Genomic DNA, 6,000 nt, shown 5'->3' on the forward strand with positions numbered 1-6,000 from the left:
AATCTTTATCTGAAGCAGAGCACTAATGAACAGCAGTCCTGGCCCTCACTGAGGTTGTAATTAAAAGTGTTACTTGATTAACCAGATGGAAATAGGATGGACGAACAGAACAGGGAGTGATGAACTGAGATGAACCAGACTGATACGTAGCAGTATACACACACTTCGACATGAGTATTTTCTTGTTCTTTCATTGTCTTTCCTTTTTTCTTTCTTCCTCAGAACTCAAGTCTTTCTCAAATTCTAATTAGGGGGGGGGGGGGTAATTGCCCACCTTATCTGTCAGTAACCCTGACCCTCACCTGAGAGCCTCAGTCGACATCTTTCCCTTTCCTCCTGATAAATGATATTGTGAAACAGTGATCATCCTTTGACCTCTGACCTCCTCAGCTTGGGGGTGTGTTGAGAGATACAAAGACTAAGGGCTTGATTCAATCTGTAGCACTGAAGATCCGCCCTACAGAGCGCTGGAAATGTAAAGGCTGTGTTTCTGCGTTTGAGGAGACTGCATTCATGGTAAATGCTGCATATGTCGGGTCAATTGGAAATTACCTTTAAATTTCAGGCATGATATAGCGCTGAACTTTGGCAATATGGATTGAATCGCACCCTTAATGCGTAATTCTGTGACATTGCAAAGGAAAGCCTTTGAGAGTTTGAGAAGGGTTTTAAGTACAATTATAGAGTCTATGGGGAATTCTCATCTGAAATCAATCCATTGACTTATTGATCTTACAGGGAATTTATGTTGAAAAGAACATGAACCAAAGTGCGATTTTCAAACAGCAGTTTTCTAAGTGTTATTACATGGGGAGCCCCTTGTCTGTCTTTTATTGATAAAAAGGCCATGATCCTCCGAGTATGACTCACATTTCATCTGATTTCAAATACGATCTGCATTTTCAGGGGGAACATCCTGTGTTCTAATAACACCAGAATGATTGTTATATTTTATTTTGGTGGCTATTTCCAGACTGATTTTCAAAATCAAAATATTTTTATTTTTTAAAATATTTTTTACAGGAATGAGAAGTTCTAGTTTTCTACATAGATATCATACCTTATTGCTGATTGGACACTTTCGATCGAGAACAAAGCAAAATCAAAGATTGATATCCTGACTTGAGGGACAATACTCTTTTGCTCTCTGTGCAGCATGCTTCGTGTTACCTAGTTTACGTTAAGGTGATGTGTTTAACAGAGATGGTGTTCCACTCCAGGAAATTCCATCAAGGACTCCTGGCAATGACTCCCCATGGAGTAATTATAATGACCATCAGCGATTAATATGTCAACCTCCAGTGAAAGGTAGGCATCTGTTTTCTGTAACTTGGAACAGAGGACATCACTCCTTGTGGTGCATAGAGGCTAGACACTTCCCTTGACCAAGGGCTTTTTGGTTAAAGGGAAAGTAAGTCATGAGCTTCTGCAGATGGATTGATCCCATCTGACCACAGCTATCCCACTTTTCCAGAAGTGCATGTCTGTCCAGTTGGGCCTGTTCATGACTGCAGAACAGAATCAAACACCTCATTATAAAAGGTCATGACTTCCATGCCTCCGTTTAACCTTAAGATTTGTAATGGCAAACTAAGTGAGGGAGACACAGTCAGTGTTACAGCCCTAAGGGTCAATGTCCAATGGCCCAAGAAGCTCTCTGAAGTAGCTGGGGAAAATCATACTAGATGTTTCTCTCTTTGGCTGCAGTTATCAAAGGAATTGCCCTGACAGGCTACCAGAATGGGGCTTTTTAGATAAACGCAGAAAGTAAAGTCTGAGCTTAACACGGGCTTAGAAGATACATTTTGTTCTATGTGAGATAATATCAGCCAGTTAACATGACTTCATGATTTATGAAGCCTTTATGCGCTTAGGTGCTTGTTTTGATGACATAAATGCTTCAGAATTCCCAAAACGTTATGTTAGCGGATTAAGATGATTTCATAGAAGAAAATGTATAAGATCTCCTAGGCCTGTGTTTACCACGGACCTTATTTGTGGCATTTATCCCGCAAAAAACATTCATTTCCCCATAGGCTTTGACCAATCAGCCATGGCGTAGTTATTGACTTAAAAAAATATGCAATTACTATTGCTCCCCAATGGGCACAGACCTCAATTCAACGTCTATTCCACGTTGGTTCAACGTAATTTCATTGAAATGATGTGGAAACAACATTGATTCAGTGTGTGCCCAGTGAGTCTCTATACCTTCCAGGTTATAATAATAATAATATTATTGTATTTTGTATAGTGTTTTTCTTTACAAACAAGAATATCAAAGTCGCTTTGAAATCCAAAACAAATCTAGTGATCTAGCAGGCCGCGGTTGATGGTCTTTCACAACTTCATACGTCTGGTTGGAAAGGCAGTTTGGAAAGGCAGTTTGGAAAGGCAGTTTGGAAAGGCAGTCAGTAGCTTTAGCGGAGGGAGCAGTGGCATACCACAGGAAAGAGCAGTGCTCTTTTTGGGGGGAGGAAACAGTTCACTTCCTACAATTCTACTAATTTCACCAGAGAAAAATGTGCAATTTTATAGCTAAACTCATGCTACTCTACATATTGTGCCATGAGGCCGAGAGAAAATGTTGCTGTTTTAAAGCCCATTTACTGATATTCTACACATATTGCCATGGGGCATAGAGAACATTTGCAGTTTAATAACTAATCACATATTATTCTACACATTTTGCAATGAGTCTGAAAGCATTTAGCATTTTTAAAGCTAATTCTACACAATTCAAACCAGTTCTGCTACATTTGATATGTGGTACAGTAGTAGCACATCAAATGGCCTGAACTCTCAACTTGAATAACTTTTGATTTGATGAAAAAGCAAACGGGTGTCTGTAAAAAAATTATGGGTGGCAAACAATAACTGAGTCATGAAATGCGAGATAATTAGAAAGGCTACATGGATTGTGTTATATTTCCCTACTTAGATTAATGTCAGGGGATAATTATATTTTCTTATCAATGAGACAGAGACAGAGCAACAAACACCTAAATGAATAATAAGGCTTACGTTAGACCAATACCTTCCAGACCTTGAGGTCTGCTGAACCGATCTCAAGCATTAAATCAGTCTCGCCTCATTGAAATGTTAAAAGTTCAGTCGCTTTTTATATTTCCACACTATGAGGTCGAAATAACACTCTGAAATGGTGAAAATTGGGATAATTCCATTTTAGTGTGGGAGCTTTACAAACAAAATAAGCCTGGATTTCCAGCCTGTACACCATGAAATCACAATCTGATCTGATTATTCTGACCATCTTTTATTTGCATATTCATCCTCCTACTGTGACGGGGTAAGCGGATAAGCTCTGGCTTATAGACAATCCTATCCGCAAATCAGGGCTGTGTATGTCAATATATTTACATTTGTATCAACACAGCCACAAAATCAGACTGAGCGTACCAATGGCAAAAGGAGGATCAGGAAAATACATTATAAAAATATATGTTGAGTTATCTTCATGCAACAAACACACGGTGGTGATTTAAAAATCAAATGTAATGTCTACTTAAATGATAATGCCTGAGAAGCCGGTGTTTGAAGGGTATATTGGAACAGGTGTTGTTAGGCAGCAGGTAGCCTAGTGGTAGAGCGTGGGGCCAGTAACGAAAGGTTGCAAGATCGAATCCCCGAGCTGACAAAGTTTTTTAAAAACTGTCGTGAACAAGGAAGTTAACCCACTGTTCCTAGCCCGTCATAGTAAATAAGAACTTGTTCTTAACGGACTTGCCTAGTTAAATAAAACAAGATCAAGTAGGGGGCTGGCAATCTGTGCCAATATATCCTACAAACACTGGCTTTGAGGGCATTTTCACTCGTATACAACAGGTTATCAACATATTCAAATAATGATGGATTTATTTTCATTAAAATCGTTATTTTGATTAATTTATTCATATTATTTCATCCTTCCACAAGATAAAATCCTGAAACAAATCTAGGGTTAGACACGACCCAGTTGTTCAGTCTTTTTGTTCTGTATCTATGGACACAACCCAGTCGTTTGTTCTAAGAGTTTCATTGCCATACTGGCTGGAAACGTTATCCCTTTCTTGCTAGCTAGCCAACTACAGCTAATTTACAGTCACATCAAAAAGCCAGAATAACAGCAAAGTAGCTGCATTTGCATAAGCTGTTTTCTAGTGACATTTATTTGGATATATCCATAACATTGAGCTAATGAGGCGTGATTGTCTGGCATAGAAAATGTGCTCCCTCGTCAGGACACTTGTTCAGCCAACAACACAGCTACAGGAACACAATCACTTCAAACAGAAGCTAGAAAGACTGCAAATTGGCTGTGTGTTGTTTGAACTTTTTTCTATTTAATTATTTTTGTATATATCCATAAAAAGGATGCCAGCCGATTCATGATTTTGACTGCCTGAGAAACGCTGTCTCGTCCCAACTCCCGACACCTTCATTACTATGGGACAGCAGGAGATCAAATGTCAATATTGAAACAACGGTGCAAATGTCAGAGACAGACAAGGTTTACACAAATCTCCGCTGTTGAAAACAAAATGTTAGTCTAAAAGAAATGTGAGATAATGTCTAGATGCCTTTATAGTGGAGATCAAGTTTATAAATTGCCTGGCTGGGCTGACGAGACAGTGGATTGTGCAGTCAGATGGAACAGAGTAAATAGGCATTTTAACGTCATAGATTTGGCCGGTGGCAATTTGTGGAATGGACACCGGCTGGAACACGGTTTTAACCAATCAGCACTCAGGATTAGACCCACCCATTGTATAAAAATTCTATAACTGTCAGCTGACAAAGGCTTCTGAGCAGATTCCAAGACAATGATACAGCATCATCTAGTGAGGATATGTGAAACTACACCCAGAGCAGAGCATCACATAAGGCCATTTTGTCCTCCACACAACTATGAAAAGGTGAGGACAACACAAGAGTTCGAGGACTCTAATATGGATAAAACCCACTTTGGCATTTATGGACATTGCCATTGAGGGCTTCCACCATTTCAAAGTAGTTAACAGAGTAGGAATTCCTGTGTTAAGGATCACATAATTCCACCTTCAGGAGAGATCAGCCAATGAATTATACTTGTGAGCAAACACTAGGTGTCAGTAAAAAATGTTTAGTTTATTATTACACCTTGTCGGCTCGGGTATTCGAACCAGCGACCTGTCAGTTATTTGGTTCCTCCAGATCTGCTGTAGTTAGAAGCATATTATGTGAACAGAGGCTATTCTTGTCTACTACCAGTAGGGTAGGCACTAATGCAACAGACCAATATCTTGTATATTCACTGAACAAGTTTACTCCTAAATATCAGATTATATTGAATTTCTTACACTAGTGCAGTAAGGTAATAGCTCTACATAAATTGTAGTTTACTCCCCTTACACAGGCACCTTGCCCAGTCACAAGCATGTGCTTAAAAAATATTTTTTATTTTATTTTTTACAACCACCAGACTATATTTAGGCAGTTGAAGTACAGTAAAGGGGGTCATAGCTTTCCAGCTGAGTGATGTCCTCAGGTTCCTAATTAATGTACCGGAGCTACTTACTGTACTATAAAATAATCTATCACATCCAACCGGCCCCAGAAATGATGGGTCTCATTGGCTGTCCCTGTCCGTCACGTGTGGGTCGGACTTGGAGTTACAGGGGTGAGATGTAACGAACCGGACTGACCCGGATTACCAGAGGCTCCTGTGGCAATCCCAGGAGCCACCAAATATAGCCTGGTGCAGCCAGGGATAGCTCCTCTTACAGAGGCCGGGGTGACCTCCTCTGACCCAATCTCAGAGGGTGTCTTGTAAAGGATATTATGAAGACTGCAAGGAGACTGGCAGCCTGGGATACACACACTAACAGAACTGAGTTGAAGTTCCATCCATACTCCAAATAACTGCCATGAGTACATGCTAAAGTCAGCGCATTTTACACAAACAAGTGAGCAATGAAAATGGCAATTTAAGTATTACACAAGACAAGGAGAGTCATATAG

The sequence above is a fragment of the Oncorhynchus gorbuscha genome, linkage group LG13 (assembly GCF_021184085.1).
Source record: "Oncorhynchus gorbuscha isolate QuinsamMale2020 ecotype Even-year linkage group LG13, OgorEven_v1.0, whole genome shotgun sequence".
NCBI classification, from domain to species: domain Eukaryota; kingdom Metazoa; phylum Chordata; class Actinopteri; order Salmoniformes; family Salmonidae; genus Oncorhynchus; species Oncorhynchus gorbuscha.